Source organism: Ixodes scapularis, unplaced genomic scaffold, assembly GCF_016920785.2.
Source record: "Ixodes scapularis isolate PalLabHiFi unplaced genomic scaffold, ASM1692078v2 PGA_scaffold7__128_contigs__length_106722199, whole genome shotgun sequence".
NCBI classification, from domain to species: Eukaryota; Metazoa; Arthropoda; class Arachnida; order Ixodida; family Ixodidae; genus Ixodes; species Ixodes scapularis.
Window position 1 is genome coordinate 13,266,435 of NW_024609882.1, and position 20,978 is coordinate 13,287,412.

Below are 20,978 nucleotides of genomic sequence, written 5' to 3' on the forward strand. Positions count from 1 at the left end.
GGAGCTGCTGCTCTTTTGTATAACATGCGAGCTCATCCACATGTGAATAATAAAATTAGCGACGCAAACTTTGAGCGACAACCCTTGCTCAAGCTTAACAAGATCTATAACCCCCTCCGCTCCCCCCCCCCCTTCCCACAAACACACACACACATACTGGCGAACGCCCAAATTATGAAACGTCTTCAAACGAATTCTATGCTTGTGTCCGCATTGTGAAGGTGCAACGACCAGGAAGAGGGAGCCAGATTTTCTTCAATACTTGCGCAAATGTGAAATATAGGTTGGAAGTAGTTCATTGTTATGAGCGCTAAAGATGTGTCTTCACACAATAAAGTAATCGGAAAAGTAACGATTACTTCTTTAAGTAATGTGCAATTACTTTTGCCGCCGAGTAATCAAGTAATCTAATCGAATACTTTTTAGCCAAGAGTAATAGTAATTGTAATCGATTACTTTTTTTTAGTAACGTGTACAAGACTGCACCTGCGAAACACGTGGCACCGCAGGCGGAACCATCTTGAGCCCACCAGGACGGGTCCATATCGCTTGAGCGAATGATGTTTTAGCGAACAGCGACATTTGAGCGAATCGACGTTGTAGCGAATAACGGGGGCCGCGCTGCGCTTACGCCATTTCGCGACGACAGTCTGCGGCGGCTCATTACAAAAATGTGAACCCATTTGGCCCACCCGAAAACGCCGCTTCGCGGCGTCCGACTATTCGCTAAAGTGTCATTCGGTGAAACGTGGGCGTTCGCTAAAGCGTCATTTGATCAAGTGAGTGCATCCCGGGGACTGGAGGCGTTCACTTGAGCGAACGACGTTTTAGCGAACGAAGCCGAAACAATAGGGAGTTGTAGTAGATCGTTTTTCTCCTCCGCTACGTTATCCCCGAAGAAAACGCCGCAGCTGCGCATGCGCGCCGCCAGCCTTGTCTGCATAGTTCAAGGTCTTGTGGCGGATTACGGAGCGCTATCCGGGTGCTTAGCGGGCTGCGGGAACGGTCTACTACAATTCCCTAATGACGTTTCATCGAAAGACATTTTAGCGAATACGGAGGAGCCGCCGGTTTCCTATCCTCCCCTGGTGTAAAAGCCTGGTTTGTCGTAATAGTACCTTAGTTTGACGAATCCCTAGGCGGTACACCCAAAGAAGCTAATATACCGTTCGGATTAGCTTCCTTTTGTAATGAGCCGCCTTGTCTGGCGCCGCGAGTGCTGGTTCCGCGTAGCCCAGTTTTTAATTTCACGACAAATCGACTAAACATGTTGGTTGGGGATGTCTGTGCGCTCGCTACATCACTGTTGTGCTGATGCTACACAGCGCACATGCAAGATGCAAGCATGGTGTTCTAGAATAACGCAGGTATGCGCGTGCATGCGTGCCCTGTCGCTTTGTACTGTATTAATATTACCCTGTATCATCATAATCCATGCAACAGTATTATTTAAACAAATATTTGCCTCGTAGGGTAAAACGTAGGGTAATAAGAAACATTCGTAGGGTAATGTAGGGTTTTCTGGACGCTGTCGTGGGGTATTTTCGAAAAATAGGTTGGCAACACTGAACTACAGTCACTACAGTAGCGAACCACGCGGAACTGTGTCGGCGTTTTCGACGTTATGGAAACCGCAGGAAATGCGTCTAAGACAGGCAGGTTTTGCTGCCGGCTGCCTGGGTGCCTTCCGTGCTGAGTTCGGTTCTGTTTTCCGATGCCGAGTGCAACCAGCGTTCAACGTGGTTCTGTATTTGTGCGTGTCAGCAACATAGCTGCAACATCGTGATGGCAGTGTTGTGGGTTGTGAACAGAAGATTGGAATTATCGCCGATGTGACCGTGTGTTCGCCTATCAGTGGTGTAACAACAAGATGAGATCGTAAACTGTCGGGCATTGATGACGGTCGGGCCGTGATGAGGGGGCGTGGTGTCGCAGGTTGCCATTCCGCTTTACATTAAAAAGTTTAATACCACTTGAGGGATTACATGCAATCGATCAACGTGCGGATAGCCATGTTGGAACGCTGGTCTGAACAGTAGAAGCTCCTATCGCTATCGTACAATGGCCAATATGACTGTCGGAATTGTATCGTGCCCGAGAGCGAGTGCGCTCTGGGGCAAGGACTAAACAGTACGAAATCGTGTCGAAAAGTACGTATATTTACAGTTAGGAATTTCGGCATTAAAAAACAATAATAGGTAAAATCGAAAAAAAAAACTACCCTTTATTTTGCTGTTTAATAATAATAATATTTATTTTGGGGTGCCCAAAAACAACCACATTGGTCTTCTTATTGGTGCACCAACACAACAAGTAAAATGAGCAAGCAAGTACATAATCTCTAAACATTTACTAAAAAAAAAAACATGTTGACAAACATAATGCTAAGGGGCTAGAATAATATCATTTAAATCGCGGCGGTACATAGAAATTGATGCAGATATATCAAGGTGGGGTGGAGCGAAGGTATTATATAATGACTGAATCCGTAAGAGAGGTGAGGTGTTACACAGCGAGCGAACATCAAAACAAACAAAGTGTCTAGTTACTCGGAATGGAACATGAAAGTTCACTCCTGCAAGGAGTTGAGCCGATTCAACAGCACCATTCGCAACCTTGTGCAGAAAAATTAAATCACGAACAGTCCTCCTTTTAGACAGTAGAGAAAGAGATAACATTTTCATTATATATTCATACCTATAATAAAAGCGCCGCTCAAAGTATCTATCATAAACAATCCGGACAAGTCTTTTCTGAACATTTTCTATGCTCATAGACTGTGTGTTAGAAATCGAGTTCCATACGACAGAAGCAAATATACTACGGTTCCTGGAGAAACTGCCCTCCAAGTGGCGCACTGGGATGAGCGCTAGAAGTGTTCGGGCTCGCCACGGCGTAGCTCCGTACACTCAACACCTGCCGCAAGTCGCGGCTTTGACGGCATTCAAATTGATCAAAAAGCGATTTCTCAACATGTGAAGCATCACTTCCAGCTGAGTGAATATCCGCTCTACAGAGATTAATTCAAGACGGCAATTGCAGCTTTGCGCGAACAGCACAAATAGAAAAACTAATAGAAATACAGGCTACAACGTGCCGTGTGGGGAAACAAACTCATGGCTTCGAACAGCATTGGAGCGGCTTGATTTATTGGCTTTCAAATAATTACGGCATGATCGAGCGTTTCCTGTTTGATAAGATATTCATCCCCTGAGCCATTTAAAATACTCTTAGAGGTATGACATTGCTGGAAAAAAATCAACATGCTGGGAATATTTTTTCATTAATTAGGGAGTCACCGAAAAGTTCCGTACGTTCAAAACGACCAGTGTAAAAGACGGAAACGCAGAGCACGGGTGTAGTGTTCGGGTTAATGCGGTGTTCCGTTGTATTGATATTTGTGTGTGCAGTGTATGTTCTCAATGTATGTTCACCTGATGCTTGTAATAAGCGTAATGTGTGTATAGTAGAGGATCCCCAAGCTCTGAAGCGCAGTAGTGGCCTGAGAAGAGCAAGTTATTTTTTGTAGAACATGAATTGTGCGGTACCTAGCGCCACCTAGCCTAGCTACTTGCAAAGCGATTTAACCTTTCAGCTACGGGATAAATAGCGGCTTCGAGTTTGTTCTTTCGAGAGCGGATTTTTGTTCGCGGATTGAGTTTTCCCTTCTCCGTGATGTGCGGTTGACGAAGGAATTGTGACTCGAGGAACACCAAAGGTAAAACGCAAAGTGCGCGAAGTAACTGGGTATCGGTTGTCCCCGTTTAACATCGCAGTGCTGTCGACGAGACGACAGAGTAACTGCTTTCGAAACGCAAGTCTCTGTACCTGTGGTTGGAATCTGGCTTCGGAAATAAACACAGTTTGCGGAAAGCTCGTGTGACGCTTTTATTTGCTGCTTCTCTCGTCCCGTACAAGAGACGTGCTCGATTCGGGGCCGCCATAATGAGATGCAAGCGACGGAGGAACTTTGCTCCCCTGCTTCAGGGACGAAAGTTTCTTCCTTTCTAAAGGAACATAGGTTACAAGACCGTTCCTCCCCCTAAGGGAGGACTATCCATATCCTTTTTTCTAAGAGTGTACGGTCTTTGTTATACTTCATATTTCCCGGCAGACGTTCGCCGCATTACACGCTCATTTTAAGTTTTATTAACCAAGTTTGTTTTTTATTCGTGACATGTCGGTGGAGGTGCGGGGAAACGCAATCTATGCCCACGTTTACGTCCCACCTCTGAATACGATAATTCCGAAGACTACGACCGTGAAGGCGATGTCCCCGAAAAAGTTCGAGGATGACTCCAAGTGTGACACCAACGACGACCTCAACTATGGCCTCGAAAACGGCCCGGACTATGAACTCGACAAAGCCCCTGGCTACGGCTTCGACGATAACATGATGACTTCGACGACGACGACGACCATCAAACGGATAACGACCCCGTAGACAAACTCCGGCAACGACGTCAACGGCCAACCCGACTACGGCCTTGACGACAAACAGTGTCTTCGACCTTGACGACGACACAGGCGACGACTCGAACGATGACATCGCAGATGATCCCTACTACGACTCCGACGGCAACCCTGACGACGACTTCGACGGCGACCAAAGGACGACCTGGGCGATAACTTCAACGACAACCCCGACTACAGCCGCAATGACGACACCGACGACGAGAGTGATGTCGACCACGAAGACGAACAGGACGACGACGCTTGATTCGTGGCTCAACGAGCGAAGGAAGTCCAAAAGCTCGGCCGCATTTCGATTCAAGCCTTACAACTTGCTGACGATGGCCGCTACAATCTTCGTTGCCACGTTGCCCAGTTCCAGCCGGGCTACCGAGTGCGGATCGGAACACCAATTCCTTGTTGCAGAGAGGAACCGTTGAAGTGGTTCTTTGGCCTCATGGTTATTTGCTACTTCAGGAGCCTAAACTGCAAGCAGTTGCTCGGCAGAACATGAACATTGTCACGCCGCCCTCTGTGACTCGAAGATGATTCACGTCTTCCGACTCGAACTGAACTATGTTCGATAGGACTGTGGAAATCCGTGTTTTAGGTTACTGTAATTTGCCACTCTCTTGTTTTGAGTTAAAATTTTCATTTTGCCTTGCATCGGGACAATGCGTTTTTTTTTTTAAGGGGGGAGTATTGCCGCGTGAGAATATGTGATTCATCAGCGAGCTCGCTTGTCCTTTTTATTTTTATTTTGTTTGCATGACTGCAATTCTCCAGTTCACCCCAGAATCTTGCTGTTGTTCAAGCTCGGAAATTTTTAGATACCCACGCGTTCACAAAGGGAGCTTCGCACGGCTGCTTGAGGCAGTCGTACTTCCGTCGCCGTCAGAGTATATACGGTCTATGCTACTTTATGTTCGTCGGCACAAGTTCGCCGCATCAAACGTTCATTTTAAGTTTTACTAATTAAGTTTATGTGTTTTTCTTTTGTTTTTTATTCGTGACATATTGAGCCAGCGCCGTGGGAATCCAGCTCGCTGCTGTTGTCACCAATTCGCACGCGGCAATATACTGTTTCTATATTCTTTCCTTCAGTGTCCTTATTGAGAAGGATACTCTGATATAGTTAGCCTATTGGTTCACTACATTCACGAGTGGCCTCTCAACAACAGCACCGTTTCAACGGCGACCGAAATTTACTATTCCATGATACTCCAATACATGTATTGGTTATTTTTCTCTCCGTGGAACCATGATTTTTAAACCAAACAAGGTTTCTTTCGAAAAACATAAATATGAATTTTAGCAATTGATACTAGCAAAGCCATGAAGAGTCAACAAAGTCGTATGTTTATTTTAGAAAGTTATTTTCTGAAGACCGTTTTGTTGCTGCATTCTTTCAATACAACGACGTGCCTGTGGCGTCTTAATAATATGTGCCACTGATGTGTGACCTATTGAGTTACCATATTAGAGCCAAAAATTCGAAAGAGACACTTCACACTGCTTACGAGTAGATGATTCACGGCACTGCGGCTGCGACATCGCGCTCTCCCACTGCGCAGGCGCAGGGAACCCGCGCCGGCTTCACGACAGCTTCCGTGACGAGGCATCTGCGTTGCTCGGCTTTTCTTTGTGTTTTATTTCGGAAGAGCGTTCGCTTGGACCTTGAGCGCACCCTCCGCCTTCCGTGACGAGGCATCTGCGTTGCTCGGCTTTTCTTTGTGTTTTATTTCGGAAGAGCGTCCGCTTTGACCTAGAGCGCGCCCTCCGGCTTCCGTGACGAGGCATCTGCGTTGGTGTGCTTTTCTTTGTGTCTTACTTCGGAAGAGCGTCCGCCTTGAACTCCAGCGGCCGCGCCTGCTTCCGTGACAAAGCATCTGATATGACGCGTCGCAGTCAATTCAGGTGCCGTTTTTCGCGGTTACGGGTTTATATGTCTCATTTTTAGCGGTTACAGACACCGCCGGCTCCGCTCCGTGGGACAGTTAATGCTTTCGCATTAAAAGTCGGTTCACGTAATTCGGAGCCGCCGGTCTACAAATCTCGCAACCTCAAGAGCAAAGAAAAAGGTTTAAACACTATATTATTACGGAAAGAAATATGTTTTCAAAAAGACGCGCCATATTACGCAATCGCACGACCTGAAACGCGGGATGTAATTGTATTTTTTTTTTTTTTTTTTTTTTGCCGAAGCGTTTTTTTTTTTTTTAAACAGCTTCGTTTTGGGAGCGCAATTAGTACCATCCGGCTTTTTAACCGTGGAGTCCACTTAGGCGCCTTTCATTGTTTTTTATACCCAGCTTCGCCACCAATTCGGTGTGCGCACTCCCCATCTCCTTTAAGCTTCTTCTTCACTCATTGTTTACGGGTCAGGCTTCTTGAGTCAACTCTCTCGGATCCAGTTTCCCCAGAATAGATGACTTTCCCGGTAACTCGAGAGGATCGCTGGCTCCCGTCAAGAACCGCCGAAGCCATTACTCTCGGCGTTCCTCGGAGCCGGCTGAACTGTCCGACGTCGCAACACCACAAAATCACTTTCCCAACCTCCGCGTGGCAACCAAAGATTCTAGTTTTTTTTAAGTTTTTGTTTTACGTTATCTATTCTGTTAAGTAGGTGTTTGCTTTCTGTTCAGATGAATTTAAGATTAATCAATATTTATCTTTCTGCATAGACGCGAAACACGTTAACATATTTGTTGGCACGAATAAACAAAGGCTGATGCATGAAGATATATACTATGTGACATAGCTAGAAAGAACACAACATCGTCATTATGTTTTCAAACCATAGTTTCAGAGACTAGTGACGAGCGCAAAGTTTCACTCTCTAAAGTTGCAACCACGAGGACCACATTCAGCGCACTCGGAGATTTGAGCAGAAACGTGTGCCACAAGAAGAGAATAACAAAATATGGACAAGGCTCGTTTTTACTAACTGTGTTCAGTTCGGTAGTGGGTGATAGGGGCAGCACAACCGCAACATCAATACTTCTGAGCTAACATTTTTCTCATACACAAACGTTTTTAACATGAACCTTAATTGGTATATTCCGGGAGAACCATATGACAGTGCTATACAACACACAGCATCTGCACTGTCGCTCTGAACCCAGTTAAGGCGCTGCTCAAAAACTTCGGTTTCTAAACGCATCGCGCTCTGTTACTACAGAGGTGAGGCTAGAGATGGTGAAAGCTTGAAGTGAAAGTATCAACGGACCTCGTCTCAAAAAATTACAAACCGCCGTTCTGTGCGGGCAGTCTGCGCGATGCAGCGGACGCATGCCGGAAGCGTTGAGGACGCCCCGGCACTGAGCTTAGGAGACCACCTTCCGAACGATTGAAATACGCTTTTTCATCGCGGCGCGCGTCTCTGAAATGTACGATTTTCTAATTGCGATGTGTTTTTTATGATCTATATACAAAAAAGGGTATTTAAACCCTCCCGACACCCCATTTTTCCTACGGAGATGATGGAACGAGGCCCCGTCTCCTATAGTAGAGAGCCGAGATTGAAGAGGTGGCCCATCTCGAACCATAGGGACCGTTTACAATTTATTGGAGGACGCCTCCCACGCCGATCGGTCACAAATGCGCGTGACCTATATTTATTATAAAATGCTGCATTTCTTTCCTTACACCTGTTTTGACGCACATTGTTTACTTGTCTCTTACCCAAGGACGTTTTCCCGAGCTTTTGAAAGTCTCTGTACTTTTTACTATTTTTAAGAACGGTGATTCTACATTGGTTAAAAATTACCGTCCTTTCTCACTGTAATGTAGTTTTGCAAAAGTTTTTGAAAACGTAATAGATAAGCGCGTTTATCTTTACCTTAGCCAAATGATACCTGTATTTCAGTGCGGTTTTCTAAAGGGAAGGTTAGTTCCGCCAAATTTATGCTCGTTTTTAAGTTGCTCTGCGTCAGTGGTGTAAAGTAGGGGACAAGTAGATGCGCTCTATTTTGACATGTCAAAAGGGTTTGGTTGTGTATGTCATTACTCACTACTACAGAAGCTCGCCTTGCATGGTTTCAGCCAACGCAACCTAGACAACAGAAGGCCTCCATACCGTCACCAGAATCAGATCGATCCAGGCGTAAGATTGGTCACGAGTGCTGCGTCAGTGTTCGGCTGGGGCTTGTGTCCAATCAGCGCGTCGAAGGCCTAGCTCGGGCCCAATAGCCGAGTTAGCGCGATCCGACTCTGAAGACGTGTCATGAAGGGAGAGGAGGCCATGGGAAGGCTTTCATTATCCTAGGTGTTGTTGTTTCGTACTGGTGTTGTTTCGTACTCGTACTTTTCCTCTTATCTAATCGGTCGTCGGAACGCTGTTAGCATTTCTGATAGTTATTCCGACGAGTTTATCTCAAATTCTGGTGTACACCAGGGATCCATCCTGGGACACTTTTATTCCTTTTGTTTATAAATAATCTTCCTTCCTGTATTACCGATGAAAAAAAAATATGTTGTTTGCTGATGATCTTAATCTTTTTATCAGTGTGAAGTCAGCCTGATTCTTCCCTTCTCCAAGCTGACATGGAAGGCGTTTCTGAATAGTGCACCAAAAACCGTTCGTCACCTCACCCAAAGAAAACTAAATTCATTGTGCTATCCAGGAAGTGGGACGTACTTTTTCTGACGTGTCTTGAGCGAGCTGCATAGATAAAGCCGCTTGGTTTCGTAACGACGGTACGTGCAACTTTAGAACTCTCAACTTAGATAACACGTCTTGGAAAAAGTGGGTTTATCAGACGAGAGGGTGTAACACCGAGCTGCATTCGTGTATTTATAGTGCCGCATGACTATGAGTCACACTAAACGTCTCGACTTAGCTGTTGCACGGTGTTAATGCAATTAATGCAAAGGTACAGCCGAGCTGGGCGAAATGGACAGTAATAATCCCTTGAGAAGGGGAACAAAAGAAAAGGGGGGGATTGCAAAGGACAAAAACAAATCTCCTAACACAGCTGGGTGACTGGTGTGAGCTAAAAAAATTCGTCTGGAGCTGGTATCAAACCAGGGACCTTTTCATTTCGAGTGGAGCGCTCTACCAACTGAGCTAACTAGGGGTTAGACGTCAGTAGAGCAAATGGGTTTTATCAGCTGCCACCGGTCTAACACCAATAAGGGTGAAAAGCCTGCATTTTTAAGTTTATGACGATAATGCAATTAAATGCAAAGATGCGGGCAAGCTCGACAATAATGACGAAAATAATTCCTGGAGAAGGGGAACAAGAGGGACAAAGGACAAACACACATCTCCAAACGCAGTTAGGTGGCTGGTGCGCAACCGAAAAATCCGCCTGGTCCTGGTATCAAACCAGGGAGCTCTCAGCTTTCCAGTAGAGCGCTCTACCAAGTTAGCTAACCAAGAGTTAGACGTCAGTAGAGCAAATGGGTTTTATCAGCCGCCTCTACTCTAACACCAAGATGGGTGAACAACCAGCATTTTAAGGTTACGATGCTAACGGAATGAACCTAAAGGTGCAGGTGAGCTGGACGTCACTCACAATAATGAAAACAAACTCCTGGTTAGCTCAGTTGGTAGAGCGCTCCAATGGAAAGTTGAGAGCTCCCTGGTTCAATACCAGGACCATGCCTGTGTTTTTTTTTTTTTTGTTCAGCACGCATCAATCACCTAGTTGTGTTTGGACATTTGTGCTTCTCCTTTGTTCCCCTTGTTCACCTTAAACAGGGATTGGTATCGTTCCTCTGGTCAGTTTCACGGCACTGGGAAAATCGCTAGTTTGACAGCGGCGCCACGATGAAGCTATATTTCAGGGCGACGGATTATACGCTTTGTTTAATTAAAAATTGGAAATATAGGCTTTTCAAGCTATAGAAATATTAGACGCAGGTAGACCGTATGCAGGTGAGCGCATTTGGTAAACTTTGCAAGGGCAGTAAGGACGTCCCGCAAACCTTCCGGCTGCCACTGCTTTCTGGGACCTCTTCGACCGATCATTTGGGCACAGAGAAGATGTTAAAATCCCGTTAGCAGTCTGGGCGGCAGTTCGTGGTTTTTCGCGGCGCGCCTCGGACGAGGATGTGACTATTCGCCTAACGCAATTTTCTCCTTCCTGAGCCTAATCGATTTTTTCCTAATTTGGTTTTCAGTGCAAGCCCGCGCTCGCATCCGTGAGGCTCTGACTGAACCGTGGTCGTGTTCGAGCGCGGGAAGATCCAATTAAAATCTGGACCTATAATGGGGAGCAAAAACCATTACGTAAATGAAATTTCATTAACGGCCAATTAGGAATTTGAGTGAAGCTCGCGCGGTTTCTTGCGCGGGTATCCTGTGTCGTTGTTCTTGTCTTTTTTTTTAACTTTGTCTATATATGTGCTCCATCCGTCCTAAACCGTCTAGCCTCTGAGCTAAGTCGCAAGACAAATTTCGGTGTTTGTCGCACTAGTGGGTCCACAAGTTTTCAATCTTCTTTCGTAGTTGTCTTTAATATTTCAATTATTTTTGTGTGTGTTTTAAGGTGGCCGAGCAAAGGTTTGAATAACTGCCGAGGCGTCCGGAGAAATTGCCTCGGTGTTCGACGGTGCGGAAAACGCGACTTCGCAACCAAGGCGCCGCCGACAAAGGCACCGCGGTTCAAAGCTAAAGCGAGAAACTAACGAGTCGAGCGAACAAAACAAAACCAGAAAAAACGGATAAATAAATAAAATAAAAAGATACTAAAATTGCGAACGAAGTGACGAAAGACCATTGAGTGGTTCGGAGGAGTTGAATGCAGTCGGGGAACGAGTTTGAGACTTAATGTAAATTTGATATTTTTTATATATTAACTTTTTTTCTTAATCGTTATTTAACAGAGAAAACGTTCTTTAAGGTTGAGACAATGTAAACGTTCAAACTTGTTTGTTCCTTAAGAGTTGTGAAAGTGTTAACAAGGGGGAAAAACATCAAAGCTAAAGCTCGTTTGTGCGTGTATAAAAAAACATTACGAAAAAATAAGTTACAAAATAACGTCCTTAATGAGAAAAAAGTTCGGAACTAAGCATTGCTCATGATGTAATCTGCAGCTAAAAACATAGTAAAGACAAAAAAAGAAACAGATTTTTATTAGGGTTTATGGCGGAGTTGGCGGTGGAAGCTCCATATTCGGGGGTGCTCGTTTATGAGCGTAAATGAAAAGACGCCGATAACATCGCATATTAAACGTATCCCAGCAAATAAAACAAACTGCCCTTTCTCTTTTTTTTTTTTTTTTTGACGATGCGTTCGTTTACATGGGGTTGAACGTCGTCCAGCGAGGTTTGAAAAGGATCAGATTTAGTTTTTTTATGTAGGAAGATGTGTTTCTCACATAACCTAGCGCTCCCTCGGTAAAGAAAAATGATCGTAATTGTGGAACGTGTTGGCGGCCCAGTTGTATCCAGAGAAACTGTCAGCGAGGAGAATGACTCGTTCGAACCGAAGAATGATGCGGTTAAATTAACCGCGAGCCTGATCGTTTACTTTTTGACCAGAGAACGGCTGCCGTCGAATTCTTTCGTTTCTTTATATGTCAAAGTATGACAATCATGACGGCAAGTATTTGAAGAGAAGCGAGAGAAGAAACGGTAGGGGGCGCTGGTCGATGACGGTACGAACGTTTACAAGCATGGCCGCCTCGCCTGACGAATGTGGGTGAACGGCTATTGAATCAAATTTATTCGTGAAACTAAGATGTGTCCACGGTCAACGCGTAGGCGGTGTGTATACGCACTAACACATTGTTTATTCAATAAGCCACTTTGTCCACACGAGGTGTGGGCACTGGGCGGGAGGAGTTAATGGGTATGCGCAGTGCCGACAGCAGCGTTATCGCAGTGCCGTCACGTCAGAGAGTTGAAGGGGTTTCTAGTCACGACGACATACTTTCTTTTTTAAAGGAGCTATGCAACAATTTTTGTACTTTGCGCAAATACCGCTTAAAACGGATCCCTGACGTTAATTACCTAAGAAACACCCGTTCGTTTTTTACCCCACGCAATAGAAGTCCAAGAAAAAAAATTAAAGAAAAACGAGCAGTGTTCACCCCCTCAACTCGCCGCCAGAACAAGCGGCCACGTGATCTGGAGCCGACTATATGCCGCCAATGTTGATCATAGCCACGCGCTGGGGTTGGCAAAGCACAGGACACGCGCTGAGTTCCAGACATTGTTATGGCTCGGCTATTGTCGTTGTTGCAGCGATTGGACACGGGCCACTACCCGAATGCTTCTCGAGCTAGTAATTATCACGAGCCCAAATCGAGTGCTCACGCAATGCTCGGGTCCAATCTATGAGCCGCATTCAAATATCGTCACTTGGGTGTACTGCGATCCCCGAGTTACGTCATCAAATTTTGCAAAGGAGAGATTGAATGAAAATGATCGCTTTTGTCCTCGAAATTACACCGCAACAAAGGAGTTTCTTGGCCAGCGGAGTTGCGTGCGAGTATCCTTGAGCCCCACTAGTGCCAGTAAGCTCGTGTAAAGTGAAAAACACTCCAATTGAATATCGTTGCACAGCTTCTTTAAGCTTTACAGATTTGTGTAAAAAAAAAGGCGCGAAAGTTGCTCTTGCGGTTTAGGCACGTGAGTTGTACCGCCAGGGGGGACATTACTCTTTGCGTTAAGTCGGCTATTTAATTAAAATTTGTTAATTAACTTTTAAATTCGTGAAAATAGACATATGATTCCAATTAGAAACTTATTGAGCATAACCGAAAACTACTATATCAGAAAATTTAGAACGATTCGAAGCTCGTGGGAAACTCGGAAGCGCACCAAAATACTCACATAATAGAGAGTTTAAGTAGATCGTTCCCATGACTCCAATAACGATACCCGATACTCCGCCACCGCCTCCCTTGCGCATGCATAGTATCAGTAGAGAGTTTTAGTAGATCGTTCCCATGACTCCGATAACGATACCCGATACTTCACCACCGCCTCCCTTGTGCATGCATAGTATCGGTATCGGTGCTATCGGAGGTATCGGAACGATCTATTAAAACTCTCTATTATCGGGGCTATCGGAGGTATCGGAACGATCTACTAAAACTCTCTAATGTCCCCCTGATTGTATTGCGGAGGAGATCGAACAGTCACGCCACTAGCGGGATGCCGCAGCTGTGTGGACAAGAAACCTAATTTTATTGTTTGTTGTTGATCAGAGAAATCGAAGATGACGATTCGACGGCTGCTCCTCGTGCGCCCAAAGCACCGGTCAAAACGAAGCGCTCGTGCCCAGACGGTGCTGGGCGAAGTTCAATTTCTTTGTTTTGCTGTGTTAGTAAACACCGCGCTGTGTGGACAACAAGCTCGATAAAGCGCCCCCTATAGTCCGATCTACTGCCCAGTAGCTCACCTGCACAAACCGCATAAGTGTAACTTTCCCGCCTTTTTCTAAACAAATCTCTATAGCTTAAAAAAAAAAATCACCCTGTATGCTGAGCCATCTAGTTACCTTAGCTTTTATTCAGAGTGCGACGTCAGACGGGCATCAGCATTATTTGCATTGGAAAAGGAACTAACAACAATAAACCTTCGCAGCGTCCTATTTCACGCGTATATATTCGTCAACTTTAGTTTTAAACGCTTCCAAGTAATACGAAAACCAGCGTAACGCGTTTTCTTGACGACTCAAAATTTTTCATAAACCAGCTTTTCGATAGCTCTGGTGCCCGCGTTTTCACTTCGATTTCGCAGGGATAGATAGATGCCTTATCGTATCCCACGGTACACTGATTCCTCCATGCCGCCTCCCCTTCCCCTCTTTTTTTCCCTTCCCTCCTTCTGGTTTTCCCTTAAGGAGTGTACAGTTATGCTAGACACAAATAAACGTAAAAAAGCCGAGGAACCGCGGCTCCAGCAGCAATCAGTCGAAATGAGGCAAGAGGCCTTCCCCCGGCGTATCGGTGTTGCATCGATCTCTGGGCGTGTTTTTCTTGGTCTTCACGTCTTCCCAGCCGGCCGCGCTTCCAGACGACGAAACAATTACGCCTCGTTCTCGCGAACATCGCTCGAGGAGGGACTGGCGTTTACCTATCAAGAATCGAACTATTTCCAAAAACAAAACGGCGGGGGCATGCGACTTCTGTCGATGGTGAAATGAGTTCGCAGCCATCGCTCGTGCACGAATTTTGCAAAAAGCATCGCCAAAAGATTGTGCAAGGTACAGGAAGCTGGAGTTTCAACGGGTCACGAAGATCCTGGAGATCCAAGTGTGGTCGTTATTCGCGGGAGTCAGATTGTCGGACGTCCTCTAAAGATGCGTGCTGTTCACACAAACAGGCAGACACGCGAAAGGGTTTTCCACACTGAATATAATTTTAGTTGTGCTCTGATGGGGAGCTGCGATGAAAACGGCGCTTGCATTCGTTTTTTTTTTTTTTTTATTTTTTGGAGCGCAGAGTTTAGGCACTTGTTTCCGGCTTCAGCGGCGTCGGCGTCGCCGTCGCCGTTGCTGTCGGCGTAACCGCGCGGTGCATTATGGGACGCGTAGCGTCACTGATGACGTCATCAGTGACGCCGCTGATGACGTCATCGGCATCCGCATTGTCATCGTCATCGTCACTGACGACGTCACTAGTAATGATGACGTCATCAGTGGCGTCATCGTCACGTGACCTCGCAGGGGTCACGTGACCCCCGTGAGGTCACGTGACCCTCGTGAAGCAACGGCAACGCCGCTCGGAGGGAGGTGTAGCATACAGGATGAGGAGGTGAGGAGGAGAGAGGAAGGATATACCTTCCCCTCAGTGACCTTCCCTCCTCCTCCTCAAGAGCTGCGCTCTAATCCGGCGTTACAGGAAGTTGTAAACGGCTTTCTTTTTTTTTTTTCGGAACATTTACAGCCAACTGCCAGCGCAAGACAAGCCGGCTCCCGTGACATAGTGGCGTAATTTATTCCGACTTGGGAATCACTCCGAATGTATGGGTAGTATGCGATTTAAACACGCCAGTCGAAGACGCGTTCCGGGTACTGTTCTCGCCCTCTTTGCTCACTCACACGAATAGACGAATGGAACATCCCCACTTTTTGTATAGCTTCAGACAACAGTATGGGCATCCGACTACTGTTCGATATACAGGCCGGGAGGGGACTGTCTACGATGTTCTGTGTTGCAAACCGTTTGACCCCAAGGTTGAGTCTACAGCGTTTCGGGCATGCGGAGAAAGCTGAAATGGCGCTCTCCCGTAAGAGCCTGCTGGCACCTTTTATAAATCGCCACCAGCGTCGCCGAGAGAACACGACCAGACGTGGGGTTTAGAATAACGACGTCAGAAACAGGCAATATCTGTACTGGCAGAGCCATCGGGAACTTCTAGAAGACTGTACGTGCGAGTGGCGAAGCGAGACGCGGAGGAAGAATATCTCGGAGGCGTCTGGTGGGGATTCGCGGAAACAAGCCCGACCAGGCAGAGCAATACAACCTAGACGACAAGGCCTGCGCCTTTCTCCCCCTTTATGCGTCATCACTCGTGGATCCACACTGCGCCGCCTAACCTGCGTCAGCATCGCCACCAGCGCGTCTTGCAGCGTCTCGCAACGAACGCGACGTTTAGAACGCGGCGACGCCAAGACGGTCGCATCTGCCGCTTTCCGGTGGCTCTCGTCAAACTTTGGCGTGTTTTCCACTTAGGGCAGAAATCCACTAACGATGAGGGCGTAGAGTCACAGCTATTAATGCCTGCTTCACCTTGACAACTTGAAATACTTTGCGCACCAAATTAAGCCAAGAGAGCACCACTCAGCTAAGCCCTGCAAGCGCGCCAACTCGCACTAGATCTCACTGTCGCTCCCACTATAGACACTTTCAGCGCGCGCCAGATTGAGCCGCCATAGCCGACCTTCTCTCGTCTTACCGAGCGGCCAAGCCACTGAAACGGGCGTTGACGGGTCTCCAGAAGGGCCTATGCTGGGGAGAAGGACACAGTAACACCTAAAGTGGCAATAACCTGTCCTGCTGTGGTAATGATGAAGTGGAGCGAACGGAATGAGAAGGAACAACAACTGAAGGTCGGTTATGGCGGCGCCCAGGCACAGCTGCCTGAAAGCGTCTATACTCCGTTTCACCTTCTGTTGTACCGCAGACAAGGATAGAAGCGCGAGATAATGGCGTTGGGAGCTACTCTTAAGGCACGAGAGCGTGTGCCGCCAAGATGGGCCCTAGAGCAAGGAGCTCGCGCTTGTAGCCTTTCCTGCGGTACATCAGAAGGTGAAACAGACTATAGCGGATGCTCTCGGGAGCCCTCGCAACAACGGGAAAAAATAGATGCATTTCGCCCAGGCTCCGGGCCGGACGTCCTAAGTACTTCTACGGCAATTTCGAACAGTCCAGACAAAGTGGTGACCCGGACGTGATACCAGCATGAACCGGAACACGAGAAGCCCTTCCAACGGCGATGGAGCCTTCTCCGTCACTCCGCTTTCCACCTTTCTGGTCAAAGAATCCTCGGGCCTGGTTTTCACCACTTGTGGCGGATAACCACGCAAGAATCCCGCTATTATCGTGGTGTTTCTACCCTTCCACCTGAAATGGCCGGTGAGCTGGACGTCGTCCTGGCGCTTCCTCCTCCCGAGACCGCTTATGACAACATAAACCGAACAATCCTCACAGGGAAGACAGCATTGGAGGTATTGCGAATACAACAGCTCTTGACTACCGAGGAGCTGGGCGGTTGGCGACCGACCCTCTGAGCTGCGTCATCGCATGCGCCAACTGCTCGGTGAGCGAGCTTCCGAACCGAACATCCCAATTCTATGGGAATTGTTCTTTCAACGCTTGTCCCAAGGGATCCGTATGACTTTTGCACCAGCCGCGGCCCCAGATCGCCTTGCCGAAATCACGGACCGCGTTGCCGAGTATGCTGCACCAACCCTGTCGAGCGTTTCTCACGACAACCATTAGTGCACCTCCGTCCAAGCCCTCAGGGCTCGCATGGACGCTCTGACAAACACCATCACGGCAGTCAGCACAACGCGTAGACACACATCGTCCACCACACTGTAGTTCGTTTCGACGCCGCAATCCTCTTCGACGACGCGATTCTTCGCAACAAAGCGTGAGTGGTCATTGCATGGTACCACCAGAAATATGGCAGCAGAGCTCTGAAGTACCAACAATCATGAAATTGGCAGGGATACGCTCCGGCCAGTCACTAGAGGCGGCAAGTGATGCTGGCCTAACAGCAAGCCGTCTCTTTTTTATGACCGAGAAAATCTTTGGCATCCGCTTGCTAATTGCCAAAGGTGGGGAAATGTCCATGCTTCCGGCAACGCAAGCTCAGAGACGACACCGACTATCCGGGTGCCATCCAGTTGCAGCAAATCTGTCAAATCTGCGTTTTTTTTTTTTTTTTTTTTTTACTCCACTTTTGTAACCCCCGATACTGCTTGGGCCGCAATTGGCCTGCAGTATTCCTAAATAAAAATAAATAAAAAACATCCCCACCTACGGAATGCGTTCTGTGACCTTGGACTCACGACTACGGAGAATATTTCGGTGGATCTTCACCATCGAAGACGTTACATACCCTTGCTTAGGTTCCGAATTCCTGTCGCACTTCGACCTAGATGTCAACATACACCAGCGATGTCTCATTGACAACGAGACGAGTCTTGTTGCGCGTCTTGTTGTTTAATGACGTAGCCACAACCTAGGCTTACTTGGCATTTTAAACATCCTGACAGCTTCGGGACTCGAAGACATCCTCGACGTACTCCCTGAAATTACGAAGACCTTCAACATGGAAAACCACCGTCATGACAGGTGACACACCATATCGTCATCACTGACCCACCTACATTTGCACAACTTCGTTGCATGTATAGCAAACACTCATGATAGCCCAACAAGATTTCAAGCATATGCTCGAATTGGGCATTCTCCGGCCATCCAACAGCTCGTGGGCAACGCCTCTGCAGATTGTCTTTAAAAAAGATCCGGGCGACTGGGGACCCTGCTCGGATTACCGTTCGCTAAACGCACAAAACCATCCTGACCGGTACCCACTACCCCACATCCAGGACTTCACTGAACACCTTGTTGAAACATCCATCTTCCGCAAGGTACATCTAGTCGAGGCGTACCATCACATTCCAATCCAGCCGGAGGATATCCAGAAAACGGCCTACTCAATTTGGCCTGTTCGAGTACGTCCGAATGCCTTTTGGATTGCGCAATTACGCTCAGACCTTTCAGAGTCTCATCCACGAAATTCTATTTGGACTACCTTTTATCTTCGCCTAAGGGGATGACCTTTTGGTGGCGAGCAGGTTACCAGAAGACCACACCACACATCTACACTTGGTCTTTGAACGACTACGCGACTACGGCCTCACTGTTAATGTGACGAAGTGCATCTTATTGGCGACGAGCGCGACCGAAAGCGTCACTGTGGTCGGCCTTCCACGATTGGCCGAACGCTGACTTATGACGTCGGAAAGGGTATATCATCGACGGAAATAAGAGGAATTAGAGAATTTTAATTTTGACGGTGTTGGAAGTGTTCCTTTGAGAGCGCAATGATTTCAAGCTTCCACCATGCTATTTACAAACACCATCGAACTTGTTGTTTGCAAGGTAATGACGTCACAAAGGGTAACCGTAGGAGGGCGCCACCATAACTTCTCGCCGCTAATACCCGTGCCACACGGGCAACTCGAATACCATTTACAATGAATGACATTTGAGCGGACGGCCAATCAGCGCGCGGCACTCCGGGCGTGGCGCATTCCACACGCGACAGATTGCGAGCTGATTCGCCGATCACACAAATGTCATTCGTTGTAAATGGCATTTGAGTTGCCCGTGTGGCACGGGTATTTGGCGTGACATTCTTGGATTTTTTGGGGTATGGCATCACACCCACAGCCATCGAGCCCCTTCATTCCAAAATGCAAGTCAGTCAAGACTACCCGCAACCACAATCTTTACGCAGGCTGCAGGGGTTCCCAGGGCTCATCAACTTCCCCTCGGCGCTTCATTGCACGCGGAGCACAAACAATCAAGCCCTTTACCGACTTGATCCGCGATCGCAAATAATCTTCGACGCCAATCGCCAGGGCGGATCGGTGACCGAGTGGGCTAGCGCACACCAGCTGGGAACACGTGGAGCGAAAGCTCGCGCTGCAGAACCCAGGGATCCTGGTTTCAATCCCCACCCCTGCCCGTTTTGGCCCGTTTCGATCTGGATGAGCATCGTACCGGCGCGCAGTCGTGTATCACTACTGCGTGGCGCACGCTAAAGATGCCAGGCTCGTGGTTTGTACTGCACTGGCTAAATTTCTGATCTACAGCTGGGAGACAAGTCGGCCATTGAGGTAAAATATAGTCTAAGCTGTATAAACATACACACATCCCAATTTTTATTAAAGCGCCTGATGGGGCATTACATAGAGGGAGGTATAATATGATATAAACCATATTCATGGTTGAAAAAATATCATCAGCATAAAATAAGAAAGAAAAAATAAACAATTAAATGACACCAACACACATGAATAACGAATCCACAACAAATAGTCAAGATCACTAACACAAACTAAAAAAAAAAAAAGACAGAATAAACAAAAAGTCAAAACGACCCACGCAAAAAAAAAATTGAAAAATGAGCAGTTTTGTGTCGATTCATAGCACAGTCACAGCTATTAGCGGCGAGATTTTCTGGTGGCGCCCTCCTATGGTTCCCCCTTGTGACGTCATTACCTTGCAAACAACAAGTTCGATGGTGTTTGTAAATAGAATGGTGGAAGCTTGAAATCATTGCGCTCTCAAAGGAAAACTGCCAACACCGTCAAAATTAAATTTCTTTCATTGCTCTTATTTTCGTCGATGATTAATCTTCTTCTGACGTCATAGTCAGCGTTCGGCCAATCGTGGAAGGCCGACCACAGTGACACTTTCGGTCGCGCACGTCGCCAATGGCTGCGACCCATCTTGACGGAGTTGTTTGGAATCTGCACATCGTTCACGAACCGTGCAGCGCGTGAACAAAAGCGTTCTGAACAAAATAGACATGTGTTTTGTTCCAAACGCTGTTGTTTTTTATGTTTTCTTTTGTTGTTGTTTTTGTTTTGGAGCGCATGAAAGCACGTCTCCTGGATCGAGCTCTCGGCATCAACAATGCAACAATGGCATTTTGTTACCTGCATTCCTTTTTGTTCCGGAGAGCGCGAGCAGTGGGCATCGGGTACTACAAAACCCCAAGTTTAGGGCAGGTTATTCACAAAAAAAATACTGCGGTGTGCGTATGTTTATACAGCCTGAAACTTAGTCTGCCTCAACGGGCGACGAGTCTCCCAGCTGTAGCTGAGAAATTTAGCCAGTGCAGTACAACCACGAGCCTGGGGTCGTTAACGTGCACCACGCAATAGTACTGACTACACGACCGCACGCCAGTACGATGCTCATCCAGATGGAAACGGGCAGGGGTGGGGATCGAAGCCAAGATATCTGGGTTCTGCAGCGCGAGCTGTTGCTGCTCGTGTTCGAAGCTGGTGTGGGCTAGCCCACTCGGTCACTGATCCCCCA